We start from the raw sequence: 26,577 nt of genomic DNA on the forward strand, positions 1-26,577 counted from the left end.
CCAATTGATTTACTAAGCAAGTAGCTTGCTCATCATGTTTGGCTGACAGTTTATTATTTTCATTCTGAAGTGCTTTTTTTCTGTCTTGAGAGTTTCAGCAACATTTACAAAAATAGAGAGTTGTTTTGCTTCTTAACTGCATTTTGAAAGTTCAGTATTTGCTTGTGATATAAATACAGTTTCCTCAAATGTTTCTGACAAGTTGTTTGTGTGTCATGACAATTTTCATCTGTTTTGCACCCTCTCTTCTGATTCTGTGTAGATTTCGTATCTATCGGCATATTTTGGTACTGATTCGTCACTGTTGGAAGTTTCAGAGATTGCTAAATTCTAAGGACACTACAACTGCCCATGAAAATGGTCTCCTTATGCCTGGTTGTTGCAGGTTGCTGCTTGTTATGTTTCTTGTTAAGAGCTGTTAACTGGTGTGGACGATATTATTATCTTTTTCTTGATAGGTATAAATAGTCTTTTGGACTTTTTCTTAGACTAAGATTCTGGCGTGATCATATATGCACCATTTTCCATAATCTGACAGTAACTCTTAGTTTTGTTCATACTGTTACTATCTGTTGTTGGTGAGGTCCGAAGAGATAGTTTCCCTGAGATGTTTCTGAAAACAAAATAGTACCATATTCTTTTTCCCAGTCCCTGGACCATAAGTCTGTTTGTTTTAGGGTTCAAGGAAATTGTGACTGTTTGGTCATTGAACAGTAGGCATTTACCTAGAGCATTTTATTTTCAAGGGAAATAATTGTTGTCTTACTGTATTATTTTGAAAATCACAGTTGAGATTTTTTTATGTGTGCACCGGTACAGTTTTGCGGGGAAGCGAAAGTTGCTATGGAATTTTGTCTTCTTCTAAAAACAAGGTAAGTTGACAGTTTTTGTTGAAATATATATCTGATAGCTGGCACATAGGAGAATGTTTTGGTTTATATCCATCTTACAGACTTTTTTGAAAATGAAGAGAAACAGGGGGAATTCTGTAAATTTCTTCTTATATGCAAATGAGCTGAAAATGTATTGAAATGACAAGATCAGAAGTTTATGCCTTTCCAGTAAGTTTTTCCCTACCTTTGACGATAGTTATTAAAAAGTATAGATATCAACCTCTTTGCTGATATTAGTACCTAAAATTTTCAGCCTGTGAATAGCTGTGGAAATTTGGGACTTCCTTTTTTGAAGATATAAATAGATCTAAGCTATATTTAGACTAAAGTTTTTTTCAGTATAACAGCATGTAGAGAACCCTTACATACAGTCAAATATTCTTGATATTGCAAGGAAATATAATGCATTTTTCAAGTGCTTGCTGTTTCTTATGTTGTGCATACTTGATATAGGTCATTGTCAATGTCAACTATTATACTGACATTTGTTCTAAATTACCTCCCTTATATATGCATTTTTCTTCATTCATTTTATTGATAATTACTTCCCTTTATGTTTAGCAAAAATTCTCAGATTGTATTTGATTAACTCCCTTTATTTAACATGAAAAATTCTCTTGTGTAATGATTATTTGTATATTTTACTTACAGTGTCTGATACATGTAGTTGCAGTCTGTCTTTGGAAGTTGTAGAAATAACAAGAAAGAGGCTGACATAGTGGTATAGTTTGTTATATATGAAGTTTATTGATGGCATTCATGTCATGATGATATCATTAAAGTACAACATACATTGATTTTCTGACAGTCATGTGTTATTACATTTGAACTGAGACTGTTTTATAATCAGGTTCATGATACTTTTTTTAATATACATTGTATACAATAGTTGCATTTTTTTCAATATTAATTGCAGCTTTATAAATTAGAACACTTCAGGTTCATGTTTGATATAGTTTATTAATGATTATAATTTTAATCATACAATGAGTCATGAGATATTTTATTAATTTTAATATATTTAGATTAATAAATGTAAAAAGTCTGTATTAAATGCATAGGTCATCTTTTGTACAAAAATAAAGGGGAAAAAATGTTGTATAATTTTCATTTTCAGTTTTGGTAGGGAAAAGTTTGAGTATGTACATGTACAGTTGTTTGACCTGTCTTACCCTGTGGCAGTCCAAGAAGATGTTACCATTATGAAAAATGCTGGAGGTATTATGCTTTTGTATGTTAAACAAAGGTCTCAAAGCATTTATATGCTGTATGGCTACATTCTTGCTCCTGAAATAACTGTACAAGACAGCTATAAGACTGACATTCCTGACAAGATGTGAACCTTCTGGACTTTATGTCAGCCTGGCATAAACATTTCTTTCCTGTAGCTTTGTGTATCCCTCAATTTACTAAGTACATATCTCCATTAAAAATAATGATAATAGATATGGTTTAGTAATAAATATGTGATAGCTTTGTAATGTCAACATTTCAAAAATAGAATGAACATGTACTTTGATAATAAATATTGAAATACAAATTTCAGTATATTGTATCAGTCAGCAAAAACATGAAGTACATTTGTATCTTTGTATTAAGATAATTAAAACAATTATATTCAAATGCTTTGACACTGATTTTATGTTGATTTCCTAGAATGTGTGTGAATTAATGTTTTACAATATTTCAGAACTTGAAGAGAATGGTTAGTGCAGAAGGGACATAAAAGTTGTGACAAAAGTAACAGGTATAAATAAGGTAAACTATTGTGATAAAAAGACATGGCCAGTGCTGCACATCACAAAGGCAATATTTGAATTTAATTTTTTGTCACTTATGAGTTCTGTAAAGCTGATTTGCAATATATATAAAATGATTAGGATTATTTTTTTTTTACTGTGATCTTTTTTTCACATGATTTTGTCAGGACTGACAATTTGTTCATTGGAATAAGATAGTTAAAGGCGGCATTGTGTCACATGAAAATATGTCTGCATAGTTGCCTAACATTTAATGTCAAATTGTAAACAAGGAAATTCTAAATTTGGAAAATCTTTTGTTGTTTTCCTTCATTTAGCTCAGTTGAAGATGACGTTTGAAGCAATTTTCACAGTACAACCTCTCCAGAGTAACTCACTCTGAAGCAAAAACCTCTCTATAACAACATCATGAGAATTTCCCTAAGATGAAATATAACTATCAAATTTACTTCTCCAGAACAACAACCTCAAAATAACTAAAATATTTGTATATCCCACAGGGTATTGCTCTACAGAGGTTGCATTGTACTTATAATATCTATGATTTCAAATGCTTTAAGAAAAACATCACTTTCAACCAGGGGAAAAGTGAACATATATTACTCATAAGGTGAAGTTTTGGCAGTTTGCAAGTTCATTTTTTTTTTGCCTGCTATATAAAAACACTTTAGGTAGTTTATCATTACTACATCATATACTAATCAGAGGTTGTAGGTTGTTGTTGGAGCTTTTAGGTGAGATCATAGGTGAACATCTACAGATTTATCTGTTTATTTTTTTCACTATTTTATTGAATATGTACATTGAATGTTATAAAATATGTTATAAAATATGCAATCTTTTCAGACAGTCCTATTAAATAACTTGTCATTTAGTGGATCTAAGTATATGTAAAATTTAAATAAAGCAGCAAGCCAAGTAGCAACACAATCTTGCTGCTTAAAACAGGTAATTCCTTAGACAAGTTGAAATTAGACAAAATGTCAGTTTGTAGAGTTACCTGACTTGCTGCTTGATAATATATTTCTAAGATTAGAATATCTGCAAATGTCTAAAATGATGTTATAATTGTTTTAAAAACTATCATGTTTTATTCTCTTTATGTAATTAAAAGTTTTACATTTGTATTTACAGAAGTGCTACAAGTGTGTTGTCATGTGAAATGAAATTTACCCCAACTGTGCTGCAAGATGTATATTCAAGTGCGAGACAGCCATGCACCAGCTGTAAACTGAGGTGGACCCATATAATAAATATGTTGACTTTTCTATGTATTATCATCTGTACAGAATGTGTTCATGACAAGACTGTATTCATATATTGTTAAATCATTTTTTATTTCCATTATTGCATGCATGTAAGAAGCAAGCATTTAACAGTTGCATTCACAGAAGTGTTAAAATGTGATCAATCTAATTTAAAGAAACACATTTAATTGGACTTTTTAAGTTTCATAGTATTTGTGGTGGAGACTGACCCAGTCATTCAGCAACTTATACTGTCTGTGTGTCATTTCTTGTATGTTATAGTTTTCTTAATAAATGTCAAAGTTATGGTAAGATGAACTCATTCATCACTTGTAGATTAATGTTAAAGCAGTTCAACATTTTACCATAAGTTAACTAATATTCTATTTAACCAGAGTTGTCACATATTTTCATATACATATTTGTATAATACAGTCTAATCTAATCTACATATGATGTTCCACAATTTTTAGTTATATTTTATGTTGATATTTTATGTTGTTTTCATGTCTCGACATATAATTACTAACATCAAAGAAACTTAAGTATTTTACAATTTGGTTGGTATAAATGGTTGTTTTGTTTATATATTTTATTTTTTTCCATCCAGGAGAATAAAGAAATATACATTTCAAAATATCTCATCATTCCAGATAAGTACACTACATAATCAAGATAAACGAAATAAGAACAAAATATGTTGGTGGAATTTTATTTTCAAAAATTTGATATACAGTCTTTGTAGTATTTACTTCTTTAGATATGTTGGACTGAAATGGGAATAACAACATACTTTAAATTTTTGTAGTCATAAGTTAATATTGGAATTATTAACTTAACTTAAAAAGATTTTATCTCACTGTTATGCCATCTGAGCTTTAATATTTTTCAACATTGTCATTGGCATCAAGGCTCAAAATTATTTGTTGTGTATACCTTGCACTCATGTGTGATAAATGCTTTTATGGAATTCTTTAATAAAATTTATGTTTTCATCTTACCATGGATTAAAAAAAAATATAAATTTATTTGTCTGAAAATTAAGGTAAAAATACTGACTGATTAAACTGCAATATAAGAAAGCTTATTTGAAATAAAGGGAGGTAATTCCATAAAAAATATGTAGAATGTAGATGATAAATGTAATGAAGGGAGGTAATAAAACATTGTGAAGTTATTAGTCTTCATTTCTTTGATGAGCTAATTAATTGTTTTACATTTTGGTTTATTAACTACAAGTATGACCTAACATGTGTACCTGTCCTGAAGGAAAATAATATAGGTTGTTTGATGTCCTTGTACTGTTAAGTTGTTCCTGTATTTGTTTACATTCCATGTCTGAATGAAATGAAGAAACAGACTCTAATGAGGGTATCCCGGGAAAATACCTAACTTTATTTTTATATCAGCAACTTTGATGGAATAGTCATTCAGGAGTTGTCTATCCTATTTCCAAACATGCTATGGGTACTTAATTTTTTGGAGTAAATATCTCTTTTAAAAAATAACACACAGCATTTTAATATTGTATATATATTATCTGATGCACTTAGCAATATATATTTGGAGTCACAATGTTAAAAACTCCGGTTTTAATTTTTTAGTTACAATGTCTATGAACAGTGTTTCGGCAACTTCACCAGTGTTATTTTTGTTCTGGGAAAACTGGATTTTGTGCTCATCTTTTATAATTTCAGCAGCCCTACTATGATTTTTTCTCTCAAAAATGTAACTACAAAACAATCAACATCTGTTGAAAAATGCATATCGTACAGAATGACATTGTTTGCATCATCAAAGTCTAACATTAATTCTTCTATTTTACTGCCATCTGTATATATAATGGAATCTGTTGACACATTTGTATCTATTGTTGTCCATTTATTACTTCGCTTGTGATGTAGATAAGTTAACACTTTATCCAGGTTTTTTATAAATTATTCAAACAACTCAGGAATGTACAATATCCCTTCCTGAAACAGTTATTTCCTAAATATGCATTAAATAAAGAAATTAATGTTAAATTACCTCCAAAATCTTTTTTTTATTTAAAATCCAAGTTCATAAACAAAAAAGAAGATGAGTTTCTGCACATGAGCATATAAATTTAATGTATCCAGTTCATATATATCTAGGTTAAATCAAGAGATTTTCAGAGCTAGAAAATTTGTGTCTGTTCTGGTTGACAGCTGGTTATGAGAAGTGTACATAACAATATACATCCCAAGTGAGGCTTCAGCAACACAGCTTTGAAGGGCAAGTGATCGATTTGTAGTCGTAAGCAAACATAACCATTAAGTCACGTTGAGCCCTGATTTGTCATTTCTGCTGGTAGTATGTGACTTAGAGGTGAGATAGGATGCTACTAGACACATTAGCTGCAAATAGTACTGTCGAAATGAGGCACAAATTTGTAAATGCTGAACTTGTCTTTAATTTGACAAAAGCACTGTTTTCAAAGACGTCTAGCAGTAAGATATTAATGTTTCTTTTCTCTTGTTCTGAAATGATGATTAACCTTAAAAGTATTATCTTGTTCTAGTTCGCCGCTCGATATGAAGAAAGGACGAGTGTTAAATTTGAGCTTCATCAACTTTGCGTGGAAATCTAAAGCAAGATTCTTGAATGCATAGAACGTAAACAAGTAACATTTAAGCAGTCTTGGCTTGATTTAGACTCTTAATGAGATGTGATGAAAAGCACAAAGGGCTTGACCGGAATTCTATCATAAACAACATTGAATGGACCTCATACTCATAAAATTTCACAAAGCCTACAAGTATCGAGCGATTGTGTACGGCCTTCACGCCACACTGAAAATACAAGTGAAGTTTACTTTAGTTTTCAATATAAGTGATATGTAATGATTATATAGCTAACCCTAAGATGGTAAAGTATTTTGGGTCATTGCTTTGAAATACCTGGTTAAAAGTTGTTTTCAGCAGAATGTTATAAGGTAGAGCTGTCAGCTAGCTTTCCTTATATTTAATATCATCTGCAATAACTTTTCTTGAAAAACAATGTAACGACCACAAGGAGGTCATGTTTGGACATGATGATATATCATAAGGCTTTTTTGTATGTGTGCCTTATATCAGCTTCTTTAAGCAAATTCTGCAGCTATAAAACTTGCAGGTTAAACACCAAAAACCCTAACCCTAACTATTCCCTGTCAATATAAAATCTATTGTCTGAGAAAAATATTATATTTTGAAAATGATATAAGTTTTATATCCATTGCTCATTTTTTCTGGTTAAATGTCAAAGAAATAGTAATTATTTTTATTTCAATCTTATAATATAAGAGTTGTTTAATTAACATCACAAAATGAATATGGTATGGATGAAGCATTGTTTTTCTTTATAGATATAATTGCTCGTTCATTCTAGGTTCAGTTTGGGTTTCGATCTCGACAGACTCTTCATGTATAGAGTTTTTATTTAAATATTGCATTATTTAGTTATCTATTGAAATATATATTAATGTGTTTCTAAAGGTTCCCAAAAAGAACGACTTGTATTAATAAATTTTACGTCAGATTTGAGTCAAGTCACTTTCACTGTTGTATTAAAACGTATTATTAAAAGAAATGATGAGTCAAATAACCACCTCAATATTCTAATGGTAGAACATTCGCTTCGAATATTCTTCAGAATTCTGGACAATTATTGTATAAGCTCTTAATAGAATCATGTAAGCAAAATCTGGTTTTTTCGCTAGATAGGGGTCATGTCAATTTTCTTGTTCTATTTCGTAAAGCTTGAAAACTTCATTTAAAGAGATTATGAGATGAGTAACCATCTAGACAGCATAGCGTTAGCGCCTCCGCGTCATGAATTAAGTCCCCGGCCGCGTCAGTCATAGACGTTAAAATTGTACAAGAACATCCATTGCTTGGTGTCAGTATAAAAAGGGAAACTGTTTTGCTGGGCCTTTTAAAACGTTTCTCTAGGTGTATGCAAAGGATTTGAGTATATGCGTGTATGGGTCTTTAGAATAATAATTGTACAAGAACATATATCTTGAACGTGATAACTCTTATTGTTCTAGTGGATGTGACGAGTGAGTTATAGTGCGCACCATAGACTGATTTAAACTCCCTAGTGGCGTTTTATGAACTAACCTTTCCAATATGGTGTTCCACTGTGTTTCCTTTCTTGTTAATTTGTCCAAGTTGTCTAAAAGTTTTACCTTATTTATATATGCGTTGGGCCAGTGTACATGCATGTATGTATTGCTTTGAGTTGCAGTTTTATGGAACTGATCTCTTTTAATCTGACAATCAAGCGAAATCTGCTCATTAAACCATAACAATAACCTTAACCCTAGATCTAAGTCCTAACCTAATGTTTCAACAGAAAAATTGTAAGAATGCAACCAAGCAAAATAATAGCAGACTAGCAGATTTGACTGAGTCTGTTAATGAAATTTGTAGCACCCCACACGCCCGTGGCACCTGTCTTAGGTGAATTCTATTTCATAGAGAGTAAATGAAAGAACCAGAAATTTAAAAACACTGATTTTATTCAGCATTAATATTTAGAGAAATGAATGTAGACATGTTTCAACAACTGTATTGATTCCCTGCTGATTCATTAACATACAGCGGCTGTAACTAATGATTACCAATGAGAGCGTCATTGGACGTACATGCTATAAATCAGTTTTTCTGTATAGACATTTAGTTAGATAAGAACTATCGGTATGCTAGCTCACATCATAACATCGGATAACAATATAAGGATACAAGCGGCGTTTAGCAATTTTTGTTTAAAATATTTTTTTTAAAAAGTGTTGTTGTTTTATATTTTTCGTGATTTCACAGGTATGGATATACTTTTAGAATGTGATACTTATTATCTGTATAATCTTTAAAAAATGGAACTGATGGAAAATGACCAGATATTTGGACAGACTGGCTGCAAAATTGGATCAAATAAAGACTCAAATGTTAAGGTATGTCCTTCCTTTTTCTTTCTCTGCATGTTATAACCTGCAAACTTCTATGTGACTTCATAATTCAGGAAAACGTTAAACATTTTAAAAATCCGTTGTAGATTTAGTAATGATATGAGCTAGTGTTTGATACTTGGATTTAGTAACCATATCCAGGAATGACGTTCAGAAATGACAATAATACTGTTTATAAATGTATAAACAACACACATATATTCACCCATCATAAAAAGTTGTGCTATCTTACTCTTTAATAACATTGTGAATATGAATGACTATCCACATAAATTGATGTTGTAAAATTTACTCATGGTCCAAGGAAAACAGATGTAATTGATATAATTTGTGAAAATAAATAATATGATCAAGAATGTTCTGTGCGCATTTATATTAACAACGCTTTTGGTACGTCTAAAGTTTGTTTGATATGTGAAAACTTAGTAAAGAGTCCATGCGTACAGATAATATAAGATTTGAATTAAATTAAAAAAACACATTGTCTCTCAAACAAAGTTTTGATCTAATAAATCATTTTCAGTTAATATACATTCTTATTCATATTCCTTTATAAAATGCAAATATAACTTTTTAAATGCTTCTAAATAGGTTATCATAGAAATAATGACTAATATTTGTTTCTGTGAAGCTGTGCTTGATTTTATGTTATTTATGTATTCTTTAATACTCCGTGGCGTCTTTTCAAACCAAACAAACACATCCGTATAGTCGTAAAGTTATTCTACCAGCTAAACCGCTCAGTCGATTTTAACTTATTCTGCCCTAAAGCGTTATCTCCACTTCTACTCTGCTAATATTTATCTATTATTAGGGGGCTGATAAGCCAATCTACCCTGAATACCGAGAGATGTTTTGAGAGATAACATTGATTTTGTAGCTTTTTGCTTGGGATATTTTTGTTAATTAGTGACATATGACATCAAATATGTGCTAATAGGTATGGAATTTGCACTCTTTGTAAGTAAATTGGAGTAGCTACGCAACAAAGTTAATTTCATGCAGCTTTGTAGTACAATCATTTCAACAGACTGTTGAATTAATTAAAGACACAAAACAAATTACCGTATTCTCTCATCAGATCTTGTTTTGGCTAAATAACATTTATAAAATGCTAAATTTTATCATGCACATATTTAAACAACAAATAGGAACAATTCTTAAAAATAATTTTAAATACATTTTATTGTCATTTTCTAACATTGAATTTTCTCATTAATACGCACCCAGGTAATCAAAACGCATCAAAATAAAGTTATTTCTCATAAAAAATAGCGTATGTGTTTAGTATGAATATGTAATAAAATGACTATTTTAGATATTTTAGACAGAAACTATTGTGCTGAAAATGAAATTATTTTGGGCTAATTTTCAGAAAACATGTACATATACTTTATGAAAATTTGAATTTTGAAACAATTTTGTGGAGTTTCTAAAGTATCACAAACAAGCTGTCGGAATAATTGAGTTATCATTAACACTTTATTCTATACATCAAGAGACAGTCTCGAAGTTTAACAACAAAATAAATAGATGAATAAATAAATAAATAAAAAGATAGATACCAATAAAGATGTTTTTACTTTTTCATACACATGAGCATTGTTATATCGCATAGGTAAAAATTAAAGATCTGGTGTGCATGAGTTGAAGATAGTTTAATCTTTTCCTTTCAATGAAATAAACCACAATTCTACCAGTTTTGTTCAGGCAGTGTTGTGTGCATTAAGACGCAAAGATGTGACAATGTTCACGCGGTATGAAAGTGTAAAATAATTCTATGAAAGTTTTGTTTTGCATTTTTGTATGATACTTACACGTTATTTTTGTGCGGTAATTATGTACGTCTGTCTTTACTGAAGTGTATTTTTTATAACAATACCCGATTATTTATAACTCATTTTTTCCCGCACTCAAATATTAAGACCCGTACTAAATATACTCAATGCCCTTTATAGCTCCATAGCTATGTTTTTATATTTATCTCTGTTAAACTTTGACAGATTTAAATGAAATTCTGGCACAATATTTAATTATAACTTTATTGTAATAAAACGTAAGAATGATAATAATGAGAATAAACTCAATTAGCCGTAAAATTGTTTGATCCCGCAGATGGCATTATTTGCCGCATAGAGACGAGCGAAAAAGTATATACTTTTGGGTTGCATTATTTCAACTGTCATTTCTCAATGAATATTTGTTGGTATCTATTTATTTATTTATTTATTCATTTTTTTATGATTCGATCATATAAAAAATCATCCGTAATTTTCAGGCTTCGAGAAATCACAAATTATAACTCGAACGACGCTCGCTTTTACAGCTTTCTTCAACGAAAGCATTTATTTTTTCACAACATCCGGTTTTATTTATGTTTTAAAAATGTTACACAACAAAACATTTTATTGGACCAACTTGTTAGAAAGAACTAAAAGATTTTATTTAAGACCAATGAAATGTGACGACTGAATGCGTCATGCGGAATTCAGAGCTATTACTGTAAAGACGCATGTAAGCGGCGTGCGGTTTCCAGATGTAGATAACAACACCGCCTAGAAGCGGCTCGCGGTATTCAGATAACAACTAATGCGTCGCGCGGGCAGAATGAGTTAAATTATTAGCGCGTGTGTTCTGTTTGGGGTCGAGGTTTCTAACCCCGTCATAGCCGAGAAGCCTGTTAAGTAGACAAACTTTCTTGTCTCTGTTTTTGTTTCAAAGCCCGCTTCTTCTTATCCGTACATAAGCATAAACCTTGCTATGTAAGTGAGCTATATTAATCCCATTGACAATCGTTGACTTCAAATCACTTGCCCCTCACCTATGTGTGTTCGAGCCTCATGTAAAGAAGCCATCCAGCTGGCTTACAGAAGGTCGGTGGTCCTACCCCGGGTGCCGCTCGTGTTGAAAGAATGCACGGAGGAGCACCTTTAGGGTTCCTCCACCATAAAAGATGCAAAGTAGCCATATGACTATATTTTGTTCGGTGCGACGTTAAACCCAAACAAGAAACAAAAAATATTGTAATCAATTACTGACGGATCTTATTAAATAATTAACAGCTGAATTTATAGAATGTCAGGCAAGGCACAACACAAGCTTTTTTATTTCACATCAGTTATTTACTATGTCACTTAAAGGCAAAGAAAATCTCCTATATAAGTGACCCCTCCCCTTCCCCACACCACCCCCTTAAATGCCAGAACATTTATCCCCAGTATAATGATCCCCCCCTGTTGTTTTATTTTTAAAATGGGTCCAGGCGTGATAAGGGGTCCATAAACTCAGTAATCTTGACGTGTGTTCCATGTCAGTGTTTTTCTAGAATACATGTTTAACTCAAAATTATTTTAGTTGATACATAGTTGTACATGTAACGCTGTTGAATCCAGAATTTCTTTTCTTCTCTGTTGTCCAAAATGTAGATATATGAAATAAAATATCTAGGTATATAACCCATGGCCCACTTTGCCAAAGTTTGCAAATATATTGTCAACAAGTAGCAAAAAACTTATGCTTAGAGTGCTCACTTTGTAAGGGGCTTTTAAAATAAGGAGACAGTCTCTTTGACCATGTACTGCTTCTTGTATTGATTTTTCTTTTTTAGTTGTGATATTAAACCTTAAGAATTGAATTTTATATGTATTGTACTTATGTTGTATTCACGTTTAGGTTATTATCTTGGGCCTTATTTGTCATATAATTTTGTAAATGGCCAAAGGCTAATGTATTTTACCGATTTGCCAATAAAATGAATGAATGAATGAATGATAATATACTAAATTAATTGTAATTGCTCAGTCATGTTGAGTAATGTCCCGGCTAATTAAATTTTAACTCTCAAAGCAATTCTCACCTTTTTAGAAAATTCTCTATAAAAAAATAAAATAATTATTTAAAACTAAATAAGAGAAATTACAAGTATTTTTTTAATGATCTTGATCACTATGAAATGTGTAATGTGAATGAATTATAAGAAAACTTTATTTTAATGCCAGAAAATTCTGATTATAATATAAGAACTGTGATTTTAGAATATATATATGTATGTGTGGCCTAAATACATTTTACTTTATTTATAAAATCCAGCAATCAAGACATATTATTGTTCCAAATAAACATGATTTATTATTTACAAAAGGTGCCTGAATGCATTTTCTTTTATTAATAAAAATCCAGCAATAATGAGATGTTATTGTAATAAAACTTGATTTATTAAAAAAAATAAAAATACTATTGTATTTTATCACTTTGTTTGTATATCCCTAATTTAATCAGGCTTTCTAAACTCGTTATAAAGGTGATAATTGGTTTACTATGAAGGTGAGAAATATCACGTGCAATCTATGTGCAGCACAGTAGTTATACAGTAGCTTATTATAATGAACAGAAGCTAGTCTATCAATGGTTCAGTCTTGTTTATTGGCCCTTACCGCCAATACGCAGACTGTATCATCCCCATAGGCCACATACCTAGCTTACCAGAATCAGTGCCTTTAAAGACCTAGATTCACTACTATATAAGTGTCCGCCATCCCCCAAATCCAATAAACAACTCTGCCTTATCTGTTGCTTATCAGGGATTATGTAATGATAATTAATTGGAGGGTAATTAGATCAGCAGGGGTCACAAGACCATGAAGATGTATGCTAAAGAGTTGAAAAAAAAAAATCCTTCAATAAATGTATAATGATAATAGTGATTTTCATTCCAGTGACATGGAAGTTGCTTCTTTGTTTTAGTGAATATCACCAACTTTTATGTCCTGGAAAATTGTTCCAACATTATTAAATGACTCAACAAAAAAAGTGTCCATGAGATGCACAGGCGAGGCGTTTGATTAGCACCACTTACACTACCCGAGTCAGTCTAGTAATATTATACAAGGAATATAGGTTCGTTCTTTCCTACCTGGATTCACCACGCACAATCACTGTGTCTTTGATAATTGTTTTCACTGTATCATCCATTTATGAAACGTAAATCATTTCCATCATTCATCAAACTACGCATGTTCATATTGAATATGCGTTTTAACTGGCGAACATTATCTGCTAATTGAGTAAAACATGTTTTACCTTCGCGGCATTTTGATAATTTTATATTTTCTTCAGTTCTTTTTCGTTAGACACAGAAAACGTGCAGTATCATTGTGATTCGATGTATCCTTATTTTCTCACGAATTGAATTTATTAACACTTCCTATCATGGCCATGTCTTTAACATAAAACATTTTATTATCAAAATTTTCATAGATTTGTTTTGTCCTAAGTTAGTGGACGTTGAGAAAGGATCATCTTCCTCCTATCGCAATAAAATAAAGATAAGAATAAGTTGAACTTTCATTCAAAATTGAAAGTGTTACGGGATACCGAAGTTACAATGCCTTTATTTTTAACGACTTTTAGAAATATCCTGCGTTGTGTATTGGTGAAGACTGTGAGATAATGTTTATTGCCGCGGCAGCCGTGGTTCGATTTGTGCATGTGTGTGTGGATTTTTTTCTTTTTGTTGTTTTGTTTTGTTGTTGTTCATAATATATGACATGATTATGCTATTTATTCCAGGATTATGTCATTGCGAATTTATAAGTAATATGAGAAATTTAAAGCATTAAAGAAACTTAATTTGTTTGCGAGGTATGAATTAACTATGAAATAGCGGCAAAATGCATAGTTGTTTATTATGACTAAACGTTACTATTACTATCTATGTTGTTGTTTTTTGTTTGTTTTTATGTCATGCTGCAATTAAATGTTCCTTTCTTTCAACGATATTCTTTATTGTGTACATTGGTCATAAAAAGTGCATAATACCCACTATCGCCCCCTATCGGGTTCTCAGTGATTATTTGTCATAAAAAGGTAATAAATGTAACAAAAATGGTAATAATTAAGTAATAGAGCGTACAATTTTTATTGTCTTTCATTTATTGTATCCTGGTTTGAAAATTCTAAATATTTAAACAATTTTGACAAAATGATAAATCTAAAATGAAAAATGAACTTGTCAATTTCCAAAATTAATATTTGCTTACACATTCAGACATTTATTCTTTTCTGAAATAAATTGCCTAAGTTGCTAATAGTCTCGTTGTTTGAAAGGTGGATAATTTACACACCATCTTAAATGATTAGCGATTTAATTTTAATCATTGAAACAAACATCTTAATGATCAGTTATTTTATTATCGCTTCATGTCATGCGCACTGTACACTTTATTAACAAGATTTATACGGTTGTAGTATGTTTGGGAAACATAATACATTTATCAGAATTTGTCAAGTAAAAAGTAAAATGTTTCTATTTTTTGCCAAAATGTTCATAACGGAATTTCGGTAGTCTTTAAAAAGATAAAGGGTAAGGGTAGATTTGTCTGAAGACAGAGCACCACACCAGTCGTAAGACATGCATATCAAAGTAGGCCCTCAACAAAAGAATATGAAACGGAAAAATATTGTAGACGGGTTGCTTCAAAAATCTAACAAGTACATTTTAATTATATGCAAAATACAAAAGGGGGTTGAGTAAGGGGTAGATAAAAGAGTGGGGTGTTGAGGAAAGCAAGGAAAAAACACACTGTGAGATACTGCCCAAGATCTCCTGAAACAATAATTGTGCTCCAACTTTTCCTTCATATAAGGAATTACTATCTGTTCAGAACCTCTATTTTCCCTCCTGTCCAGATTGATACCGGTATTTTGATCTTTTGTAATGAAACAACCGTTTTTTGGGATAGATACAAAAAACTATGTCAGATACATAGTGATGTATGTTACTGATGATGTAAATGGTGGAAATGATTAAATTGTGGTAACGTAAAGTACGTAGGTAGTATACGTAAGCAACGACTTGATTGTAAATAAATGACATACATAATGATAGTTAGTCTACTGTCAACATTACATAAATGGCTTTATATACAGATGTTGTATTACAATTATTTACAAGGGTTTGACACATTAAACCCATATAAAAAACATGTTTTATATTTTCAAGTATTTACTTGCAATAACCATGGCATTTCCATTAAGAACTTGAATATTTAATTAACTGGCCTCGATACCGTTTTAGTAAGATATCGCTTTCATTTAATTTAAACACTAACTATTTTTTATCCGTGTCAGATGCCTTTTAAAACGCTATGCTGGCGGTCGAATGTAGTGTGATGATGTCATGATCATTATGATGGCGATGTTGACGATGATGACGATTACGATAGCATCGATGTCATTGATGTAATGATGGTGATGATCATTCTCTTGGAGATGGTGATGACGATAATGATGGTGATCGTAGTGAAATTGGATATGGTAATGGTAGAACTGGTGATAGTAGAACTGATGATGGTGACTGCAATGATAAGGTTTGACACAATTACTTTTTTTTTTGTAGGGCCAACACTTTATAGTTTTCTAGGTCGATACAATCAATTTTCCATTTGGTTTATTTATTACTCAGTCAGGACACCTCTTATTAAAGACAGGAAAACAGCGGACTGGAAGCATAAACTCTAGCTGATCCCACTAATCCATTAACTGAGAGAAGCTTCTCTAGTAAAAACTGAGATATGTCAGTGAATGGATACTACACAACAAGTTTGGTGAAGATACATTAAGCGTACATAAGTAAAAGCTGTTCAATGTTTTTTTAAACTCTGGTAACCCCTAGAGAGGCCTTTTTCTGTTTTTGTTACTATATGTTTACCTCTGGTGGCCTTTAAAGTCGGTCACGTAAACCCATGTAAATGCTACAGGTCACACGTTATGTGATGAAAATCAAGTGGGTTCAGAGATTTTTTTAATTGGCAGCCACTGAGAGTTTGTAAAACGACCTATTTTAACAAATTGCAAAGGGATGCTACAGACCAATTCCGGTAAATTTGAATATGGTTAAATGTTTAGTTCTGGCGTCATGAAATTGCGGGTCAGTTAGTATTATTTGAAACTCTAGGAAGGACAATACAATGAAGCTATAAACCAAGAAACCGTATACAATCTTTTTCCGTTACAGATCTTTTTGTTGTGGGCCTACTTTGCGATGCATGGCTAAGTGCTGTGTTTGGGGTGCTCTGTGCTTCCGGGGAATCTACCCTTACTTTTTAATCCGTTGTTTTGGTGAGAGCCTAAAGTATTTATAAGAAGTTGTTTGGAGTTTTTTTTGGATTTCGGCTCTGGCAGAGCCACTGTAATAAACTTGAGGGAGAACCAAGAGTATTACAGACCAGATTTGATAAAATTGTCCGTCAAATGATTCACCAGACGTTGTTGTTTAAAGGTACAATGGATTCTGATTTATATATATATATATCTATTTTTAGCTATGGCCAACCATAAAAGAGGTCAGCTGGAATCAGTTTTGTGTAAATTTCTGTCAGTATTTTCACGGCTTAAAATGTTGAGAGGGAATCTAATCCAATCTGCGTAGTACAAATAGTCACCTTCAACATTTCGGTTAGGTTCGCTAAAAGTAAATTATTCATTAATTCGATCACAAAAAGTATGACCGCGTTACCAACATCATGCGTATGGGACTTCTTTTACAAAGTTGTTGCCTGCAAAATACTAAAGAAATGTCTAACCTTTCTTAACATTCTTTATATCAATCATTGTTTTATTTAATATGTTTCATGAATATGTATTTAGTTGAAAAGTCTGGAATACCGTAAACTGGTTGAATGTAATCAAATATTTTTTCATCTATAAGGGAAGCCTATCAATACAACCATCTTACATTAAACATAATTCTATTTCTAAATTAATTGTAAAACTTGCATGCACTGTACATATCTTGTAAGAGGGAAGTAATGTCATGTACCAGTAAATACAGAAAAGTTACATTGGATGACTGTGGCCTTGACCGTTCTGAGCAGGATCTGCGTATTGGGCATGACATGTTTTGTAATGATAAATATCTATGCAAATTGTAGAAGATATATTCATGCAAGCCAGCAACAAACCATACAAACAAAAGACAAAAATCTTTCAGCTTCTGTGATCTTGGCTTTGAGCTAGAGGTCTTGGTCTTGACAATCGACAAACTACAATGCGACTGATAATTTTTTATTAACACCAATGTACGCAATGTAAAGTTATTGACCAGACAAAAAACATTCCAAATGTCTCTTTTCTCTTAAGTGTGACCTTGATCTTGAGACTGGGGCCAGGGTCTTGCATATAAACATGTCTCTTATTATGGGGTACATTGTGAAAAGTAATTCTGAATATCTTGATAAGTGACAGACATAATACAGACTCTCTTAATATTAGACTCCAAGTTGAATTGGAGATAGGTGTTGGTCTTGCAGGCAACATGTGGTTCCATCATCGTTAAACATTAGTGCTAAGTAATTAGAATACTTTCAGAATGGCCACAGTTATGGATTGGGAACATACAGTCCTCTTTCAAAGGTGTGGACTATGACCTCAGCTAGGGTTTGAAGCATTTATTTTGAAAATTTCTTCATAGATGGCAGAGTAATCAATCAAAGGCCATAATTCTTTGAAAACACCAAACGGAAAATGCTGTGGGTACACATAACTAGGCAAAGATCACTCTTGTGAAGTTTGGAGTAAATCGCCAATGTAATGTTACCTATTTGAAGAGAAAAGGGCTAATAGTGATTATCAAACATTGTTTGGCTTCATACTGTAAAAACAACCTCTGCATTGAAACCAGGAACTGTCTTTGAACATTTTACTTCTTTTAATTACTTTTCTTTCTTGTTTATGCAATGTTGATTGCTCTGATTCTTGCATAAATATTTTTGCGATAAAAGATTTCAGTATAACTTCCCTGTAAAAATATTTTATTTTCTGCCATTGGTTTGTTGAATTGGTCTGTATTTTTGCCTAAATTGTCTGTTAAAACAAATAACACTATTTTATTACAGTTTTAAATTCTTTTTAACAAGTTGCATGTCTGAAACAACAAATAAAGATGCACGATTCCACTTAAAACTTGACTTCAAAAGTTTTATCTCAATTTTTTCAGTTTTGTTTAGTTGTTCTTCTGAATATTACAACACATAACAAACACATGTCCTCAATAAAATTCATCAGAACTCATCCCAACGTTTGTGTTATAAATCAATTTAATTTACATTCAATTAAACACTATTCAAAGAATTTATTCATTATTTATTTTTGGCATCAAATATATAATTCTTTGGAAGCATTGAGGCAACCAAGCAAACATAAAAGAAGAATTTGGTTTGACGAGTCTGTTCACGAATGGAACTTCTGCAACAACCTTCAAGACCCGTAGCAGTCTGCCTGTTACATGGAATTCCTGTCATCCATGATACAGAAAAATGTTCAGACATTATAACATGTAATATTTTGGTACAACTTTCAAAACGCAACATTCTTAACTAAAGATACATGTTTTTCTTCGGTTTCCATGTAAACTACGCGGTATAATGTGAATCCTAAGCATTTTCATTCTTATAATTAAAAAGTCAGATTATCTTACTTTGACTGTTTCACCTTGAAATATTGTATGTCACGTCGTGAAATGGTTTGTAATGTCTTTAGTTTTAAACTGCGGTCCCTAAAAGCCATCATTTGGGACAAATTGAGGAGGAGGATCCTACAATGGTGCTTACAGACCAAAACTTTTACAATATGCCCAGACAGTTTGATGGAGTTCGTTAAAGGGCTTCACGAAAAGATTTGTTTCAAGGTATTTCTAATTTAAACTCTGGGTTCCGCTAACATCGCTATTTTGAAACATACCTCCTACAGACGGACCTAAAGAGTGTACCAAGCAAGTTTATCCATTCAAGCAGTTCAGAAGAAGGTATTCATTTTTAGCTAGAGGCCCCTATAATGTGGCGAATGCCACCAATTGATTAGTCTGGGAATCAGTTCTGAAAAATTTCTACATTTTCTCCACCTCTGACTGACATGTGTTAATTATCAGAATTCGATGAACGCCATTTAACACTAATTAGCGCAAATTAAGTGTGATCTTTAATGTGTGATTTCTTCTGGACAAAGCACGAATATATCAACGGATTCCAAGCTACACTTGAGACTAGTTTTGCAAAAATGTGTTTGATGGTGTATAGACCAAGTTTGAGAAGATCCATCAGGTTATTTTGGAAGAAGTTTTTTTAAGCAAAAGTTTTTTATATACTTTTAGGCGTAACTGCCATAAAAGCGGTACAAGTTAGACCCATTTTAATTTCTCTTGAGGAAAGAACTAGCAGGTGTGCGCTAGGAACCAAGCTTAGTGTAATTTCTCACCTAGTTCTCAAAGAAGGAGTTTATGAAACTTTTTGGGTGCTAGACTACAGACGATGAAACGATGACCATTCACCTACTCTTATAACTACTAGACTCTTCGAGCGAGCTAAGAAATGATTGTAATATCTTAAAGCAGGCACGAATCTCCAGATCGTACGAAAACTTCATATGAAACGACCGTTAAGTACTTATTCCTCCGTGGTGAATTGGTCAACAGTGCAAAAAAATGTTTATTGCCACGGCGACCCGGTTTCAATTCCCGACTCGGGCGCGTGCTTTATTTCTTTTTTTTTTTTTTTTTTTCTTGTTTTGGCATTTTTAAGTTAGTTTAGAAAAAAAAACTCATATTTTAATGTTGATAATATGCCAACACTACAAATTTAAAGATTGATCACTTTAGACAAAAGCAGAATATCAGTGTTAATAGGTTTTTAATAAATGAATCTTAAACACTGTTAAAATTATATTGGCTTTCTCAAAGGTACTGGGCCCCTTTACAATTGTAGGTTTGTTATATTATTAATATTACAATATATTTTAAGAAATGCATCATGAAAGGAACAATGAATGTCTTTTCGAAACTATGCATTTAATTCGGTTCATGCAGTTTAGTTAGAAACTAGAATACGGAATATTCAGGTATATACGTAGTATTCTTTATATTTCAGAGGATGTAGAGTATCAAACAGTTTCTTAATTAGAAAAAATACAAAATGTATAAGATAATAATTTTACTTCATGATTTAATTGCCGCAATGCTGAAACTATAGATTACGACGGCACATTGAAGTATCTTTTATAGTATAAAAAGTATTTTGCTTTCGAATATATACTATTTCTTTTCTCTCTCACACCTATATAATCCCTCCCACTCGAGCATACCCTAAGAACCCTACCTCCGCTTTCCAACTCATTAGCTTCACTACTATATCCTCACATTTCTGCTCTGACAACCCACTCCCCCTTGACCACAATTAACTCTACAGGATTTACAGGTGCCATTATGATATATAGTAATAAGGGTACTTGTTTCAAAAGGAAGCAGGAGCCGAAGCTATAGTAGTTTCTACTAGGGAAACCCCTCCTGAGGCAAAAAGAATGTATTGTTGTGGGTCGTATTTGGGACACCTGTCACTGACGAAGTAACCATAGTCATAGAGTAAGTAGCCCTTAGGTTAGGTAATCAAAGGTATGTAGTGGGTTACAAAGGGGACTTACTGTGCAGGTGCACATTTTGGGGCCCATATTGGGGCAACATGAAGCATAATAGCATGTACAGATGTTATAATCCTCGTGTTTACCTAGTTTATTAGTTTGGTTTAATCATATTTTATTGGCATATATTTTTTTTTCTACATATATACAAAACATACATAATAAATAACCATGTTATTGAAATGAAAGAACAGCAATTGGGTTGGACTTAAAGTTTATGCCAACATTATAAACAGTTCCTCCCCATTTCGTCCATGTACGTAAGATTAAAACCGATGTAGGATTATATCTTCAAGTGAAGGAAAGATAAAAAGAAATAAAAAGGAAAAAAAATGATTGAGTATTAGATGAAAAGAAAATAAATGTTATGTGGGGCTGTTCTGTTCACAATCAAAGTTTCACCGACCGACCCCAGTCAACCACCAAACCTCAAATGCATTTTCTTTTTAATAGGAGGATTTTACAGGAAACAGTGAAATAGATAAATATTTATATCTTTGGTTGGTTTAATCGACTGTCGTTCAAGTAGCTACACCAAAAAGCAATTTTTCAGAACTTAATGGATGGAGATGTGAGTGGTTACAAGAACAGCTGAAGCCTTTCATTTTTGAATCTGTTGCATTGAAAAAAAAAGTGCTCTGCATCTATTCGGTGCCGCATGGCAGTGGATTCTTCACTTAAATGGATTCAAAAAAGGGTATTATTCATGTTGCTACACTTAATTTCACTCTGGCATAATGAAATTTAAAATCTATCACAATGTAAGAAAAATGATGGGTACTTGGGTGGTTTAAACGTTTTTTAGATTAAATTTAATTGAGTTGGTGATTCGCGAATATTATTATCAAGTTCATTCCATAGCGCAAGAGATGGAGGAATGATCTGGAATATTTTCTGTTCGTCTAGACAGAGGAGTTATGAATTTGGTGTCGTTTCTTAAGTTATAGGGAGTGTCTCTCCAAATGAATTTGGGAATAAATCGTTTAAGATTCCTGGTAACAGGCAGTGTTTATATGTATAAATTAATGTCCTTTTGTATTTTTCTGCGATCTGAAAGTGACATCCAGCCGGTTTCGTTTTATAATCTTTCAATTGATACGAAACGTGTGAGACCTGTAACTTGTCTAGCTGCTCGTATGATTTCATTCTTGCGAGTCTTTTTCGTATTGTGTACAGCTGTCAAAACAATTGGACCGCATATTCTATTAGGGCGTCTTAAGTTAAAGTAATAAATCTGGTTAGTGTTTTACGTTTTAAGTTTTGTATTTTAACTGATACGCATAGATCCGAGGACTTTAGGAGCAGGACTTTCACAATGTTATTGAATTGTACATGCCATTTACCTTTTGACTGAGAGTTACTCCTAGATGTTTATGAGTGATCAACTGAATTAAGGCGTATTATTTTCAAAGGTAAGAAGTGGATAGCCTTGTATTAGAGAGTGAAAAAAACATCACTTCGGTTTTTATTGGATTGAACTTAAAACTAGCCATTGTTTGGCCCTGAGGAAATTGTTTATAAGGTGCAAACAATGCATGGATCCGATCTGTCATTCATTAACCATGGATTTTTAGGACTGATGCCAATACTGATAGCATCTAAGTCGCTCAAAACAATATGTAAAACCAGGGGCCACTATCTCCACACGTCCCCTTAAGTTCCTATGATGTTCGTAAAGTGTACGTAATGTATTCGTTAGCGAATATCTCGTAAGCCTAGTTATTGCGACGTTAAAAAATTACAACTAAATGTAGGCTTTTACCATAGTTACTGCTGTATATATTTCTTGCGGAAGCTATTCATCAAAAGGGAGTTGGAAAAACGCATGCATAAACAGTCAATTCGCTAAAAAGCTGAAAGCTTTAGGCGCAGTTCGATAACGTTGTCTTTAGGAAATACATAGTTGTATCCTTTAAGGTTATGTATATTCAGCTTATGGTTGAAATTTCCTATCACGGCATTATGGAATCTTAAGATATTTGGCCGTGAACTGTTATCTGGAGTGGACTGAATAAGTTTTCCGTTACCGTATTCTAAACTGACAAACAGTAGAACCCCTAAACATCGAAAGGAAGTGGTTGTGCAATACTAATATAACTATAGTTACAAAGAAACACTTTTGCCGATCATCATGAATTTATTTTTCGACGGCAAACTTCACAATAAGAGTCGAATCCTGTAGAAAGTATTCTATGATTAAAAACAGGACTGAAACGTCTATACAGAATAAGGATTATTTTTATTTTTTATATTGGAACGCTACAAGCACATGCCCGCTCAGCTAGTCTTGATTAGATAGAACACACAGTTCTCAAAGAATGGTTACAAATATGGGCGAGGCGTTCATGTTCTCCGTGATGATTGGCCATAAAGGCAATAATCTAATGACATTCATTCTCCACCTCCCGACTTATGTGGGGAGTTGTCAGCATTTGTAGAATTAAACTTAAGCTGCGTATGGAAAACTTATGAATACTAATGCCTGTTAATAACTAACTCTGCTCCCTGATGCAAATGTCAGAAATTAAAGAAGCAGCTGCAGCACCGCAGTTACAAGTTTGACCGTCACAATATAAAACAAAACAACTGTATGCGTCGGATTAGATCTAGTTCGACTACTGAATAACGCTCAAGTTGGATTGATCTACTAGACCCAGATCAGATATCTACTTCCGCACAATTGTAAACATTGAAATCTACTTCCGCCAAAAACGTATGTTACCCGTTCAGATAGTCGGGATTTGTAGGTTCTCTTCAGGTCTGTATGTTAGTGACCTGAAAGGGGCACGCAAACAGCACAAATAAATAAATAAGTCGAGACACAAAGATTTTACGTCCTCACGTATAATCTCTCTACTGATGTGCGCATTACAACAAATGCATAATTTCAAAATACAACGAAATATGGAAAATGATGAATAGCAAAATGAAGAACATTGCTTTATATAACTAAAACATGTACATAGGTTACCTGAAAGGGGCACGCAAACAGCACAAATAAATAAATAAGTCGAGACACAAAGATTTTACGTCCTCACGTATAATCTCTCTACTGATGTGCGCATGCGTGACAAACAATTGGCGGTTAGGTAAATAACGGAGGCCCGTCACCTATATTAGATACATGTTAGTTATAGGACTCTATTGGATTCAGGGATGAAATGAAAATTATGGGGTTTATAGGAGATGAATATGAATATAATGATAAATGAAAGTGGAATATCATGATATATACCTTGATGAAACATAAATAACAGAAAAGACAAATGACCCCGTGACATCCTCCCCCTCCAGTAAAATGTCGTCCCGACATTTCTAGTCGTCCAACTACTCTACTTCTACATTATATTTTATCATTACTTACGAGAATGCACAAGAGCCAGTACTGTCTATACTCTACAATTATAGTCAATATCTCAACTTTTCACCAACATTTAAACTTGGAGAAATTTAAAGAGATTTATGTCAATATAAGGTATGAGCATTTGCGTATGTTAATACGGAAATGTTTGTAACACCTTAATTCCAAATATTCGGTGTTTAACTGCCGAACTGGAAATTGATTAAATGGGGGGAAATTATAATAGTCTGCAGTACTATCATAATTCAGGTTATATGAATTCCTTATTCCTCATGGAATAAAGATGGTAAACTCAATTTATTGTCTGGTAACAGCTTATATCTTGTTGTTTTATTTCAGCAACATCATCAACTGACAATGAAATGCAAGACTGATTGTACACAAGTACAATAATTACACACATATCCACAGTACTTCAAGTATTGAAGATTTAATATGTCTAATTGATATCCGGCATGAATAATTAAAAACTGAAAGAACAGCCAGAGTTATAAAAAAATCCAATTAAGATCCAAATTGCTGTCTATACATGACTATAAAATACAACTATACGTCTATTCACACAATGAATTATTGTAATCACTCACTTATTAAAAGTGTCAAATACACTTACATACTGTCTGAAATGAAAGCTGTCTATCATCATAGCTGGTAGTCTAGGTAATGGGCCTAAGTAACCCAGTCAGTTGATGACAACCAAGCTGGTTTAACTCTGGTACGACTACTATCCTTGGTTCGAACACTGGTGCATTCGGATTGAGGGCAAGTCGTTTCCGCCTCTGCGGGATGGCATACCTTGGTACAACAGATGGCACAGTAGATTCTGAAGAAGAAGTCTGAAGCGGAGACAATATCGGGTCCTTGGGGACATTGTTGCCAGTATCTTTTTGTTCTGACTCTGAATCGCTGGAGTAATCTGCTCATCCTCAGACTCAACATTTTACAGACTCACGGACAGGTAACCCCATGAAAGGTAGAAGAAGGTTCCTATGAAGTGTCTTGAGTCCACTACGGCCATGTTCTCTTTTAACCTGAAAGACAGGAATATAAGGATTTGGCTGAGATACTACAACATAGATATCTTTTTGCCATCGGTCAGCCAGCTTGTTTTTACCTTTCAAGCCAACATTACGGATAAGGACACGGTCACCTGGCTGTAACCTCGCCTCACGTACCCTGAGGTCATACCGCCGCTTATGCCGTCTTGTTTGCCTTTTTGCTCCCGACTCGCAACCCTATAAGCAAAAGAAAGGCGTTTCTTTAACTTACCTATGTAGTCAGAGTGGGTTGTCCTTTCTGGGTCAGTGTCTGGCTCGATACCAAGGAAGGCATCAATACAGAGACGAGGGTGACGGCCAAACATAAGGTAGTGTGGTGTAAGACCCGTGGTCTCATGTCTAGTGGAATTATAGGCATGGACCAATGCCGGGACATGGGCTTTCCAGTTGATCTTCTGTTCCTCTGAGAGGGTGCCAAGCATGTTCAACAAGGTCTGGTTGAACCTCTCGGGCATGCCATTTCCTTGCGGGTGATACGGGGTTGTCCGAGATTTGTCGATGTTGGCAATCTTGCACAACTCACGTATCACTGCACTGTCAAAATTACGCCCTTGGTCACTATGAAATCGGGCTGGGAAGCCGTAGTGACAAATGAAGTGTTCAAAGAGGACCTTGGCAGTGGTGCGTGCTGTTTGGTTTCTTGTGGGTATGGCTTGGTCAAAGTGGGTAAAATGGTCAGTGATGACCAAAATGTTCTCGTAACCCCCTGCAGACATCTCTAAAGAGAGGAAGTCCATACACACAAGCTCAAGAGGATACGAGGACTCAAGAGGAACCAAACCAGCAACTATTTTAGATGGAGACTTTCGGCTAATACACCT

At 33.2% G+C, this 26,577-nt stretch overlaps 1 long non-coding RNA gene across 1 annotated transcript; it reads left to right on the top strand.

The window, feature by feature from the left end:
- The first annotated feature begins 808 nt into the window (after positions 1-808).
- On the top strand, positions 809-5,077 carry LOC128547878 (uncharacterized). Its single transcript, XR_008366716.1, has 5 exons — positions 809-872; positions 1,545-1,614; positions 2,011-2,111; positions 2,584-2,651; positions 3,788-5,077. It is a non-coding gene; the product is annotated as an uncharacterized LOC128547878 (long non-coding RNA).
- Positions 5,078-26,577: the final 21,500 nt, after the last annotated feature.

This window comes from Mercenaria mercenaria, chromosome 1 (genome assembly GCF_021730395.1).
Source record: "Mercenaria mercenaria strain notata chromosome 1, MADL_Memer_1, whole genome shotgun sequence".
NCBI classification, from domain to species: domain Eukaryota; kingdom Metazoa; phylum Mollusca; class Bivalvia; order Venerida; family Veneridae; genus Mercenaria; species Mercenaria mercenaria.